This window comes from Ascaphus truei, chromosome 3 (assembly GCF_040206685.1).
Source record: "Ascaphus truei isolate aAscTru1 chromosome 3, aAscTru1.hap1, whole genome shotgun sequence".
NCBI classification, from domain to species: Eukaryota; Metazoa; Chordata; class Amphibia; order Anura; family Ascaphidae; genus Ascaphus; species Ascaphus truei.
In genome coordinates this window covers 377239597-377252747 of record NC_134485.1, presented here as the reverse complement: position 1 = coordinate 377252747, position 13151 = coordinate 377239597, and the positions used below count along the sequence as shown (strand labels likewise).

General features: G+C 39.5%; 1 protein-coding gene across 6 annotated transcripts in view; it reads right to left on the bottom strand.

Moving 5' to 3' along the window:
- The window catches only part of MICU2 (mitochondrial calcium uptake 2), a 382386-nt gene that overhangs the window by 236146 nt on the left and 133089 nt on the right, over positions 1-13151 (bottom strand). The window contains exon 1 of one of the 6 annotated variants that reach the window (XM_075592262.1): positions 12147-12265. The exons of the other annotated variants lie outside the window; for them this stretch is intronic. The gene's annotated coding sequence lies outside the window, so the exon portion shown is untranslated. Of the gene's footprint in view, positions 1-12146; positions 12266-13151 lie in introns of those variants that run through there. 6 annotated transcript variants of the gene reach the window in all.

Genomic DNA, 13151 nt, shown 5'->3' with positions numbered 1-13151 from the left:
TACACCTGTTTTATTTTCATTATTTATTTCAGCGTACATCAAAGAAGTGCAACTTCAGTAAAGTGAAAAACAAAGAGAGAATAGTATATCATAGTTCCTTTGCACTTGCCTTCTGGAGACATACCAATGTGTAATCATTTAATCATTTTCATAACACGCTGCAATGCAAGTAGGCTACATTTCCATCAGAAAGAAAAGCACTGTTTTTTATGACCAGTGAAACAAAAATGCTTAGAAGTACTTACATCAAAAGATCAACACATACAAAAACATGTCGCGACACGGCTGAAACACCTTGACATAGAAACTATGTCCAGACAAAAAACTTCTTTAATGTCAAATGCATGCATCTCTGTATTCTTGACTTCGGAGAACTCGTTAGACAATATAGTTTTGGTGCACGTATATATATTTGACCACCTCAACATTGTTGCTAATTTTTGGCATTTCTATTTTGTTTAAATAATAGATAGCAGTTTCTAAGTTCAAAACCAAACCATACTTTAAGATCTACTGTAATATACAATGATGAATGAATATGATCACATCAAGGTTTACAAACACGTATCGCCTACTTACTATGCAGGAAGTTACAAATGGATCTTCATATCTTGTGTCGCATTGATTACAAGACAAATCAACCTGTTTCAGTTTCTCTCCTTCTCTCCCTCTACCATTTGCCATCTTTTCCCAATTCCCTCTCGCCATATCACACACATTGCTCACACCTAGTCCCCATCCTCACCCGTATCTTCAATTTCTCCCTTTTCTCTGGCATTTTCCCTCCATCTTTAAATCATGCAGTGGTCACAGAAATAAAAAATAAATAAAAAAACAGCATTTACCCTATTTACCTTACGTACCAACTACTGGCATGTCACTCACTGTCCTATCATTTGCTTTAAAACTACTCTGTTCTGGGACCTCTTTTTTGTTTTTTCCTTCAACGCATTATCACTCCTTTGGCTTCGGGGATATAATTTCTCTGCAGATTACAATTATATATGTATCCACTTCTAAGCGGAGCGCCCTCACACTCCACATATGCCCAACACCTTCTCTTGACAATTTCAAGTCAAACCTGAAAACGCTTTCTGAATGAAGCATTTCCATAAACTGGACTATCGACTAGTTCACCCCATGCCAACAGTCTTACTGATCAACCACTATGGGCAGGCACTGCTATTTACTGCACTTGTGTGAGGAGTCACCAGGTGCACCAACATGGACGCTCCTCTGACTTTGCCTAGTACCCCAACATGGCACCGAAACAGGAAGTTAGCTTCTTCTTTCAAATAGTCATTGTTTGCACTTGGATTAGGTCTGTAAATGATCACCAGAGTGATCAGTTTGTCACAGCAAGGTGTCTCTTGCCTTTTGTTCCTGGACCTCGTCTCTTATCCTGTTACACTTTGCCTGCCAGAGCTTGGACCTTGTTTGTCTCTCTCTGGCCCTGACCTTGGAACCATAAACCAGATTACGCTGCCGCTTCTTGCCCCGAACGAGGAATCATGACCCAGACTACGCTGCCGCACCCTGCCCTTGATCCCAGAACCGGACCCGACTATTCTACCTCACCTGTGGGTCCTTCTCTTGGACTGTAGTTAGCAACATTATAACTTGTTCTTTTGCCGACTTTCTCTGAAAGTCTCCCAACATACCACTTAGATTATAAACCCTCTAGAGCAGGGGATTCCATTTCTTATCTTCTGCTTTTAGGTTTGTTGCACTTATTGTATTAAAACTCCCTATATTCCATGGTTTCTTTAACAAAATAAATATCAATTGTCACATTGCAAAACACAGTAAGGAGGTGATTTTATATACTAACTCCAATCATTCAGCTGTTCATCCCCATCTATATACTGTTGATATAGTTATGAATTGGTTTCTTACTCATTTAGATACTTCAGCATTTATGTGCCTATGGAACCGTGGAACAAAATATAGTAGCATGGAACACAGGACATCTCCAAGTCCAGCTGCCAGTAATGGGGCGAGATGCCTGCCTTATGGAAAATTTCATACTTCAATCCAGATGTTTAGGTGTACTTAAATATATGATGTTGTAGGACGGTGTATGATTGATCTATGAAAGCCTGTGATTCCCTTAGAGACCTGCAGAGGTATGCAAGGCATTTTCCATGCATAATTATTTCTCATATAGACTTCTTAGGTTTGATCTCAACAATTTCTCAAGAAAAGAAAACATAGATACGTTTGTAGTCACTTGAAAACATCCTGGACTTCAAAAGAACCCTCCACCCCGCCCCAAGTGTTAAAAACTTCATACTTACAGTATTCACTTTTGAGGTTTGGATTTATTATAATGTCCGTCATCATTTTTAAAATAAGTGGTTCAATATAATGTTCTTCAGTACAGAGTTACTGTCTTCTGCTAATGTGATGACGTCCATGACAGGTTTTGTGATTGTTGCATTGCTTTATTAGTGGGGAAGTGGCCTCAGGATACTGCTAAGCAGTCTAATAGACACTGTGAAAAATCAACTCCTCTAGCTCAAGTACATGAACTAAACAGTGGTAGTGATAAATGAATGACCCCATAATAAAAGATTTGAATAATGATTCTAAAATAGACATATGCACTATTACATAAGGATGACTTTATCCATGTAGCCAATTCATACAGTGCATCGATTAAAGCATAATTAAAAGTAAAGTATTGTAGTTGCAATGCAGTGAAAGCCAAAAGCCCTTTTAATACAGTGGTGAGAAAAAGTTTGTGAACCGGATTTTCACATATTTCAAACCTAAAATGTTATTAGATCTTAATCTAAGTCCTAATAATAGATAAAGATAACCTGGTAAAACAAATGACACAAAAATATATTTTTCAACATTTATTTACACACAAGTGATTTAACATTCAATATCCATGTGTGAAAAAGTATGTGAACCTTTAGATTCAGTACCTGGTGGTGCCCCCTTAAGCAGCAATGACTTCAGCTAAAGCATTTCCTGTAACTGCTGTTCAGTCTCTCACATCGGTTTTGAGGAATTTTGGACCATTCCTCCCTACCGAACTGCTTCAACTCAATGATGTTTGACGGCTTCCTTCCACGGACAGCTCGCTTCAGGTCCTGCCACAACAGTTCGATGGGGTTTAGGTCCAGACTTTGACTAGGCCATTCTAAAATGCTGAATTTCTTCTTCTGCAGCCATTCTTTGGTAGATCTGCTTGTATGTTTAGGATCATTGTCTTGCTGTATGACTCACTTTCGCTTCAGCTCACGGATGGATGGCACGACATTCTCCTCTAGAATCGTCTGATACAATGCAGAATTCATTGTTGTGTCAATGATGGCAAGCCGTCCAGGTCCTGAGGCAGTAAAGCAGACCCAAACCATCACACTCCCACCACCATGGTTGACGGTTGGGATGCGGTTCTTCTGTTCAAACACATTGTGTGGCTCTCGCCAAACATAATGTTTCTCATTCAGGCCAAAAGTTTTTACCTCTGACTCGTCTATCCAGATAACATTATTCCAGAAATGTTGTGGATCTTCTACAGCATGTGCTCTGTGCCAAACTTCAGAAGGCCAACAATGTTCTTCTTAGAGAGCAGTGGTTTTCTCCTAGATATCTTTCCATGAACACCAATCTTGTTCAGTTTTTTTCTGATAGTTGAGTCATTAACACTCATATTAGCCAAGGTGAGATTGGCCTGCAGATCCTAGATTACTCTGGGGTTCTTTGCGACTTGCTGGCTGATTTGCCGGTTTGATCTTGGGAGAGATTTTGGTTGGACGACAACTTCTGGGTAGAGTGACTTTGGTCTTTAACGTTCTCCATTTGTCTGACAGTGGATTGGTGGAGCCTTAAATCCTTATAAATGGTTTTGTAACCCTTTACAGAAAGATGGGCATCAATAACTGCTTTTCTGAGGTCCTCAGAGATTTATTTTGATTGTGGCACGACGTGTTTCCACACACCTGTATGGTGAAGACCAAACTTATCTAATTATTTAAAAATCTGATTCTAATTATCCCCTTTGATTTAGCTGATAAAATCAGGGTTTAACATACTTTTGCACATACCCGACTCTTAATTACTCATTGTTTGTCTAATTCATGCATAATTTTGGCTCAAAAGACATGGAATTGGTTAATATAAACCCTTTTTAATATTTAAGAAAAGACTGGCTTCGATTCAAGAAGGTTATCATGGAAAAACTATGGCATATCTGTAATTATCATTGGGGTTCATAAACTTTTCTCATCACTGTATATTTTTTTTTAGAGTTTGAAATATGTTTATTAGCAATGAAAAGCATGATAGGGTGTACAGTATAAGTGCCAATTTTGTTAGGGTTAAAGGTTCAGACCTAAATAATTAAACCATAGAAGACAAATTCCAAATGGTGTTGTGATGAGGAGTTAGGCCTGGAACATAGTAAGTTTAAGCGTCGCTGAGGCGGGCTGAGCCACGCTGAGCAGATGCACAAAGCCCCTGCATCTGTCATCAGCGCGGCTATAGGTTCCCCCTCCGCATGCGCGCTGATGCGTGCGGAGGCTGAGGAACTTGGAACAGACAGGCAGGTTTGAAATTTGCCGCTCGGGGAAGCGGAGGAGCGGTCACGTGACCACTCCCATCCAATGGGAGCGGGGGACTAGCCTTGCCTCCCGCTCCGCCTCCTGAGTGCGCTCACTGCCTCGGCTGCAAGGACAGAAAAAGGCCCCATTTTCAGCAGGCGAGGCAGAGCAGGAGCGCGCTTCAATGTACTATGTCCCAGGCCTTATGAATAAAGCAGTTACATCAAAGAAATACTTCCATCAATATATATTAAAAAAAAGAAAAAACAGATAACTTTTTAAATAAAGTATGTGATCCGGAGGATACATTGAGATGCAATCAAAACATTAAAAAAAATGCAAATAGTGAAGCTTCAATGTATTAAAAAAAAGTACAGACTACTTTACCAGTAGTATCCAAGAAAGAGTTTCTAGGTTTATTTATATTTATTTATAAAATGTTTTACCGGGAAGAACAGTAATACATTGAGAGTTTCCTCTCGTTTTCAAGTATGTCCTGGGCATTGAGTTATGATGACAAATACATGGCTACAAATACATAGTTATATTAAGTGAACAGGGTTATTTATATATTATATACAAGACAATGCATGCACAGTTAAAGATAATATATATTATCGGCGTATGCAACAGTTACATACCAGGTTAAAATGTGAGACAGCTTTAGGTTTGAAAGAACTTAAACTGGTGGCGGATGTGAGAGTTGTGGGGTGCAGGAGGAGGAGCGGCTGGATACTTTGTTGAACCTTGGGACCATGAAGATCCATAAAGGTGGATTTATTTTGGGAAGCTTCACACCCATTTTTGGAGCACAGGAAACACACAAATTGAAAGAGATGGTTTCAGCCATCTTCACATGTTCAATATTTTATTTTGCTTTCTGAAGATTAGAATCTTTATTGTCCGCTGGTTGTAAGGATCTCTACATCTTTTTGTCCACAAGTTCAGAATAATTTAAAGATTCTGTATATATTTGTGGCATCTTTAAAGGCTATGCTTGATAAGGTATTAATTAATTAATATGCTATAAGAGAGAAATATATGGGTCTTTAGTAGAGATGTAACGGGTAAAAAAAAAATGACTGAGTAACGGGTACTGTGTACACGGGGGGGAAACATTACCCGGCCGAGTAGCCGGATAGGTTGGAAATACCTGCAGCCAGCGGAGGAGGGTGAGGATGATGACAGCGACATCCTGGTGTCGGTGAGGAAAATGATGACAACATCCTTGTGGCGGTGGGACCACAGTAGCGTGAGCAGGAGCAGCGGGGTACAGAGCGACATCAACAACAAACTGAATGACGTGCAAGTAAGGACAGATAAGCGCAGCATATCTGCAGCTACCAGAATTATCCTACTCTCTGGAATATCAGACACTACTTGCTACTTCCTTACATGTCTTCACTGGCACATTTCAATTACACACAACTTGCAAGACCCTCCTCCACTCTTTTGAAGAACTGTATCAGCTTCATTCTTGTTACTTCAACAACATCTTCGTTCATCTCCATTAGTCTTTACTGCCACCTCAACCTTTTTAAACATTTCCTCTGTATCTGCCTTCTACGCCTGGAATACCTTCCACGGATGATTCCTATTTCAGTGTTTGTTAAGAACTCAATTGTTTAATGCATTATGTACGCCTGTACTGTAGTTAACAAAATGCTAATGACCGTACCCCAATCTAACCAAGCACATTCATACTTTGTTATAGAAGAGAGGAGCTTTTTAGGGTGGAATTTGTATTGTTAATATATAAATAAATAGAAGCAGACTTTAATAAGCAGTATACAAGTATTTAAAAAATACCTAAGCACTTACAGAATGAGACTTCCACTAAACGTTTTCAATGCGTATTTATGTGCTTGGTGTTTTTATACAAGTATTGTATCAGTATTTCTTCTGTTTAGATTTCTTTATACATGTTTGGAATATACAAATAAAATATTAGAAGTTCTGCAAGACATTTCCCTTAATGTTAACTTTTATGTTTGGAGCACTTGTCCCAATATAATTCCCTGCTCATTTCCTGTATACACACCAATAGTATTAATGAACAAGGAAATATTTAAATGAATTAGGATGGTAAATACTATGCACGTTCTTAGGTGGGGGGGGGGGGGGGAGAGGGGGCGTTTAATATGAAGATTTCATCTGAAAGAGGCTAGTATGAGCAAAAAAATGTTTTGTAGTGCTTTTAGAAAATATGTTGTATAAGATTTACAAGTAATAAATCTATAGCTTTATTGGGCCAAATAACATGTCAGAGCCTCCTAAGGGTCAAGGCCTCTAAAGAAAATAAGGAACTCTTGATTCTACAAAGATTTGGGGAAATCCATTCTTATCACAGAAAATAAACTTAAATTGGTATGACAACTGCAATCATACAATGATTAGCTATGGTATTTACTCATGCAAAACAAGTGGGTGACAGGTGACTTATTACACAAGGGCTCCCAATACCTATTGGCAGCCTAATAATATTTATTGCTGGAGAAAGAATCGTTTGGTTTGGGATCTAGAACATTTATTTATTTTATTTATAAAATGTTTTACCAGGAAGTAATACATTGAGAGTTACCTCTCGTTTTCAAGTATGTCCTGGGCATAGAGTTAAGATGACAAATAATACATGGTTATAAATACAGTTACATAAGTGAATAGGGTATACATTATATACAATCGATGGTTTGGGGCATAGGTCCCAATAACAGTGCTCAATCCAATTCCAAACTCCAGTCATATGTATAATGACAGTCCATATGTCCAATTCCAAACTCCAGTCATATGTATAATGACAGTCCATATGTCCAATTCCAAACTCCAGTCATATGTATAATGACAGTCCATATGACATTATATACAAGACATTGCATGCACAGTAAAGATAATATATATAATAGGCGTATGTAACAGTTACATACCAGGTTAAAATGTGAGACAGCTTTGGTTTTGAAAGAACTTAAACTGGTGGCGGCTGTGAGAGTCTCCGTTAGGTTGTTCCAGTTTTGGGGTGCACATAGTAATCATTATATAAATTAAATTTCAAATATCAACACTTTCCTAAGGCATACTTAATGTTTCACTTCTCTGTTTGAAAGGAACATATATTTCACGGATTGTTGATTTTTTTAATGACATCATGGGCCATATTTACTAAGCAGTGTTCTGCCATAAGGCTAAGGCCCCAGTGGCTCCGCTGCACACGCGACCGCGAGGCTGGCGGCGCGTTCAGCCGATTCCCCGGTCTGCAGTGAGCTGCTGGAAGAGACCGGTGGGGGGGGGGGGCGTGGCGGGGGAGTGACGGGGCGCGGCCATTATGTCACCCGGCAGGTTCGCCCTCATTGGCTGAACCGCCGGGGGGCGTGGCCTAGCGCTCAGTCGCGAGTCCTGCTCTCAATTCTATTGAGAGCAGGAGAAACTCTCGCCACAGCGCTGCGGACCCCCCCCCCCCCGCAGCGGGCCCGGCGCCATTGAGGGGAGGGCTCTCGTCCCTGCAGCGTCCGCCACAGCAGTAGCATGCGGGGACTCAGCCTTACAGCTATTGACTTGAATGGACGATGGTGTCTTCCAGCCCTATGGCTTCATAAATTTGTCCCTTTATCCCTTGACCACATTGCCAAAAAGACTTCTTTTCACTAACTTGGCAAAATGTAGTTGAACAAAAACACGACGCCCTAGTAACTGGATCTCCTAATGTCTTATTCTCTTAAGCTGCTCAGGAAATGGGCCCTATATCTACACAATGGTAAATAATAGTAACATACGCATATTGTGTTTTATGCCTAAATTGGAGAAAATGTTATTAAACACAACTTTTGCTCATTTATACACTGGAATAACAAGTGTCTCACCCTTCTTACAGTAACGTTAAAAACAAATCTCGGGTTGTTCTCTCCTAAAAATTGTACCCACAGTTTCTCTGTGTGACTAATGACAAATCTACTTATCCTATTATAGCTAATGCAATTAAATGTACATGTTCAAAATAAAATAAAACAAATTAGCCTAATATAATACCTAAACAACTAAAATGACTCCTGAGAAGGTCCACATTTTTGCCTCAAGTTAGGTCATATAATGAATGCTTCAAAACACAACTGAAAATGCACCCCTTCTATTTAATTATTATACTTATATTATATACCTTTATACCTGGGATTCAGAATTAACCAAATCAATTGATTATAATGGTGTCACACTAATTACATTTTAGCAATAAAGTACCCAATTGAACAAATTGTAATATCTCCAGATGAATAATGTTTTACAATTTTCAAATTACCTCTAAATAATTTTTTTTATTTATTTTTTTATAAAAGATAAAGATCCAATAATGCATGCGTGACTATGATAGTGGGATACAGTGTAACAGTCTTCTGAAAATTGTTTATCAGAAATACAAAAAAGTGTTTTAGGGGTTTTGAAAAGGCAACCATTGATATCATCCAACTCTGAGAAACAGCTCATGAAAGGTTGCATTTTATGGATAAAAAAAAATATCCATCAGTAAAGTTATCATTTCTATCCAAAATAAATGATGTACAGATTGTTGAAGATTACAAATAATTAAAAAGTTTTTTTTTTTTTTTTTTTTTTTAATCAACTTTTAGTTGTATCTACACTGGAAAGCACACACAAGTAAAATATCACATATGTATTTCACCTTCTTTGGATTGTAGAGGATTTGGAATATTACATGATCATAAAAAGGTTCTTCAGAAATGTAGTGATTTTAAATACTTAACTGTTCAACAGATTACCGAAAAATATGTTGAATACAAAGAAGTATCTACTGTCTAGTATGTAAAAGCATAATTAAAACAAAAAAAGAAAAAAAAACTTTGGTAACAGGTGGTGTAAGTACTGAGTGAATAACAACACTTTTCCTGCCATTATAATTGGGCAGACAGCATGGAAACTTTGGAAACAAAATTCCACAAAACTGGATTCTCCCAGCTGCTGTACTGTATAACTAAGTATGAATGAATGATTTCAAGCTTTACCCACGGCAAGCTTAGCTTATAATTGATTTTCTCAGGTCAATTAATTGCCAGCATTTGAGGCCGAGTCTGAGTGGTGCATGTTTTGTGTTCTGTACTTTAGGTGTGGAGGAAAAGCAACTCAGTAGATATACATATGAAAAGTAAAAACTATTTTATATGCATATTATCACAATGACATGTTATTGGAAGGACCCCGTGATAGGGCTTATTCTGTGTATACATAAATGTAAAAATAAAGCATTCATGGACCAATCAAAATGAAAGTAAAAATAAACAGACAAAAGATTACAGCACAACTGTACAAATGTATACAAGATATATAAATAATTTAAAATAGTTTTAAGTGGAAAAGATTAGTAAAAGTCTTTCTAAGAGGTTTGGTTATTTTTTTAAATACTCAGGCCCTCATTCTGTAAGCTCTGAAACCTCCGATCTGACAGTATAACACAGAAAACCCCAACAAAGTCAATGGGGATTTCCGTGCGGTGCTGTCAGATCGGTGGTATCAGAGCTTACAGAATAAGGGCCTTGGTGCTGTATTGCATTTATATCAAAGTTTGGTCTTGGTTTTTTTTTTTAAGCAAATAAGAAAAATTGCACCATAAAAAAGCTCTTCTGTTGCTTCTATGAAAAGAATATGTAAGGGGGATAAAAACGTAATGGTACCTGTAGCTTTGTGGAAAAAAATAAAAGCAAGGCAAAATCAGTGTAGAGGGTGTCTGTTGTCAGCCCTACAAAGTACCCATGGAGTGTCCAATTTCCTATTAGGCCCGGGCCTAAGGCGGCAACATTTTGGGACAGCAAAGATTTCCGCCCCCATATAATTTTACCGCACTCTCAGGTTTATCAGACGTAATGGGAAGGTACTTGCCTGTGTTGGTCGCCTCCTACTCCTTTGGAGTCTCAGCGTCAAATTACGCTGTGGACGTCCCTGTGATGTCACACGGCATCTGTTTGCCATAGCAACGTGACGGCGCAACAACAAATTACGTCATGATGTCGTGTTTCCATGGCAACGCCTCGCCGTGCGACGTCCGCAGCGTCATTTGACGCTGGGATTCCAAAGGAGCAGGAGGGCGGCAGAAAGGAGGCGGCCAACACAGGCAAGTGCCTAAGGGCGTCAAATGGTTCAATCTGCTGCTGTACCCACGAGTTATGAAAACACTTGGGACAAGGTATCTTTCTGAACATCCCTTTATAAGAGTTTACACATTACAAAAAAATAAGAGAAGTCCTAGAAAATAATAATACTTAATATCCAAGGAGCACTACATATGAAAACAAAACTAATACTGTCAAGACTTCTGGTGCAGGTAGGACCTCAATGGCCGGAACAGCAGGGGGCAGTCGAGGAGGCATCAGGTTCATAGGCAAGGGTCCAGGGCAGGCGGCAATAAGCATGGTCGGGGTCACAAGCAGGGGCCCAGAGCAAGCGGCAAGAATCGTGGTCCTGGTCACAAGCAGAGGTTTGCAGCAGGGACTCCACAGGAACAGGGACAGAGGCTATAGCAAGGGCAGGGCAAGCAACAGACAGGGATCTAGCCTAATTGCAGGCAATGACCTTTATTCACAAAGACAAGAACAGACTGTGGCAGATAAATCCAGGGAACACCAAACAAAGGCAAGGGAGGAACAGAAATCTATAAGGACAGAGGACAGGACCAACAAGAGGATACAGACAGACGGAGGAACCCCAGAGCAGACAGAAACAGTAGCACACCCGATGGACAGACAAGAGAACTGTGGCTGGGAGCAGGATGTCTAGAAAGACTGACAAATACAGCCGCAGACCTAATGGGCCGTTGCCACAAAAAGCTTAGAATCTAAATGTATGTAGCTGTTGCACAGGGACATAAAGTGACTAGTCAAAGAGCACCTAGAATAAACTGAACTAGCCGAGACTGGAACTTGATACCCAACCTTGTACATGCACGATTAAGCATAGTAAGCACCACACCTCCTCACCATTTAGATCTGTTTGGCGTGACAAAATAAAAATTATTTACTAATATTAATATAAAGCTTTTGTTAACGATAATGTTTTAAATGTACATGAGGGAAATATCACCTAAATTGTTTTCTTTGCTTTCATAATAAACATTTTAGTGGTCTTGAAAATATGCATCTAATTCCGATTAAAGCAACAATCACAGGGGAAAAACAGAAAAAAAGATAAGGTAGCGCTAATTTCTAAGGGGAAAGAGCTGGCTGCCTATGATATAACTCTGACCCCTGGTCAGACTGATGGATAGGAAAAAGTGTGTTATATCTCTGGCGCTCTGCACTAAATTCAAACTGTATATATAAATAATAATATACAACCAGATTCAATGGTGTGGCATGCCCAATGAGGTACTCCATGTGAGGATGATTATACATGAAAAGACAATAGAAGAAAAATTATTGCGTAATACTGTGAGTAAAAACAATGGTAACAGACATATAAACACAAACACATACAACAGATGCTGAGAACAACAGGTGACTGATATTAATAAAAAGACATTTAATAAAACACATCAATGACATATAGCATATGAAAAAGTCCCAAATAGACACTCAAACTGTAGCTAGAATACCTGCTTACCAGAGGCACGGAGGTATCAGGCGATGGATAATTTAAAGAGTATCCCCTCTTATGGACAGTCAGCTCCAAACGATATCACACTGCATGCTGGCGTCTGCTTCTGGGCGGGGTGCTCCCCTGCTCTCACGGGGACAGACCTCTCCAGTCTGTGGCGTTAACCTCCGTCTCCGATCCGGCCTGCGCGTGCGCAGTGATAGCTGTGAGGCCGTGGCCGCAGATTCGTCTGGGATGAGCTCCGCAGTGTTGTATAACGGATGGTAGCTGATTCGCTACAATTCCGGGTGTAGTGCTAGTAAAATTAGCCTCCAACGGGGATAACAAAAAGAATAAAAAAAAGTAGAGTGTCAAACGGGACCACCCTACGCGTTTCGGAAGTAGTGGCTTCCTTTCTCAGGGGTGAAAAGGGTAATGGTTCAGTCCCTGTATGTCCCAATATATATAGTTCCGATTTAAAGGTGAAGTGCACCTACTCAGATGATTGGACATGCGCAGATGGTGCGCCCATAAACTGGATGTCTCAGCAAAACAACAAAAAACAGACAATAATCACAGACAGTTAACAAGAAAAATAATACATTAACAGTAAATAGTGAAATAGTAAATGAAATTACCATTATTATTGATGTAAATAACAGTGGCAGTACTACATCTATACTCCACCAATTCCTAAACTCGCAATACTACTCTGATTGGTAACATTGTCATCTGGATTATGCCAAATAATTGAATGGCAGTATAAAAAGCATGCCAGTCCGCATGGTGACTGTCATGAGAAATATGTTGAGCAGAAGAGTCCCGGACAACCAGCATACAAATGTATGAACCATATATGTAAACTCAACTTTTGTCGACCCACTTGGCTGTTGAAGTTTTGCTGATGAGAGTCGTTTGAGTGTTCCCTTATGGAGGGGGGGTGGGCCTCAGACCCACCTGGGTTGGTTGGTGCGCTCTGGTAAATTGGAACCAGGATTCCCAGATACCCTCAAAGGCCGGAGTTTTTTGTCT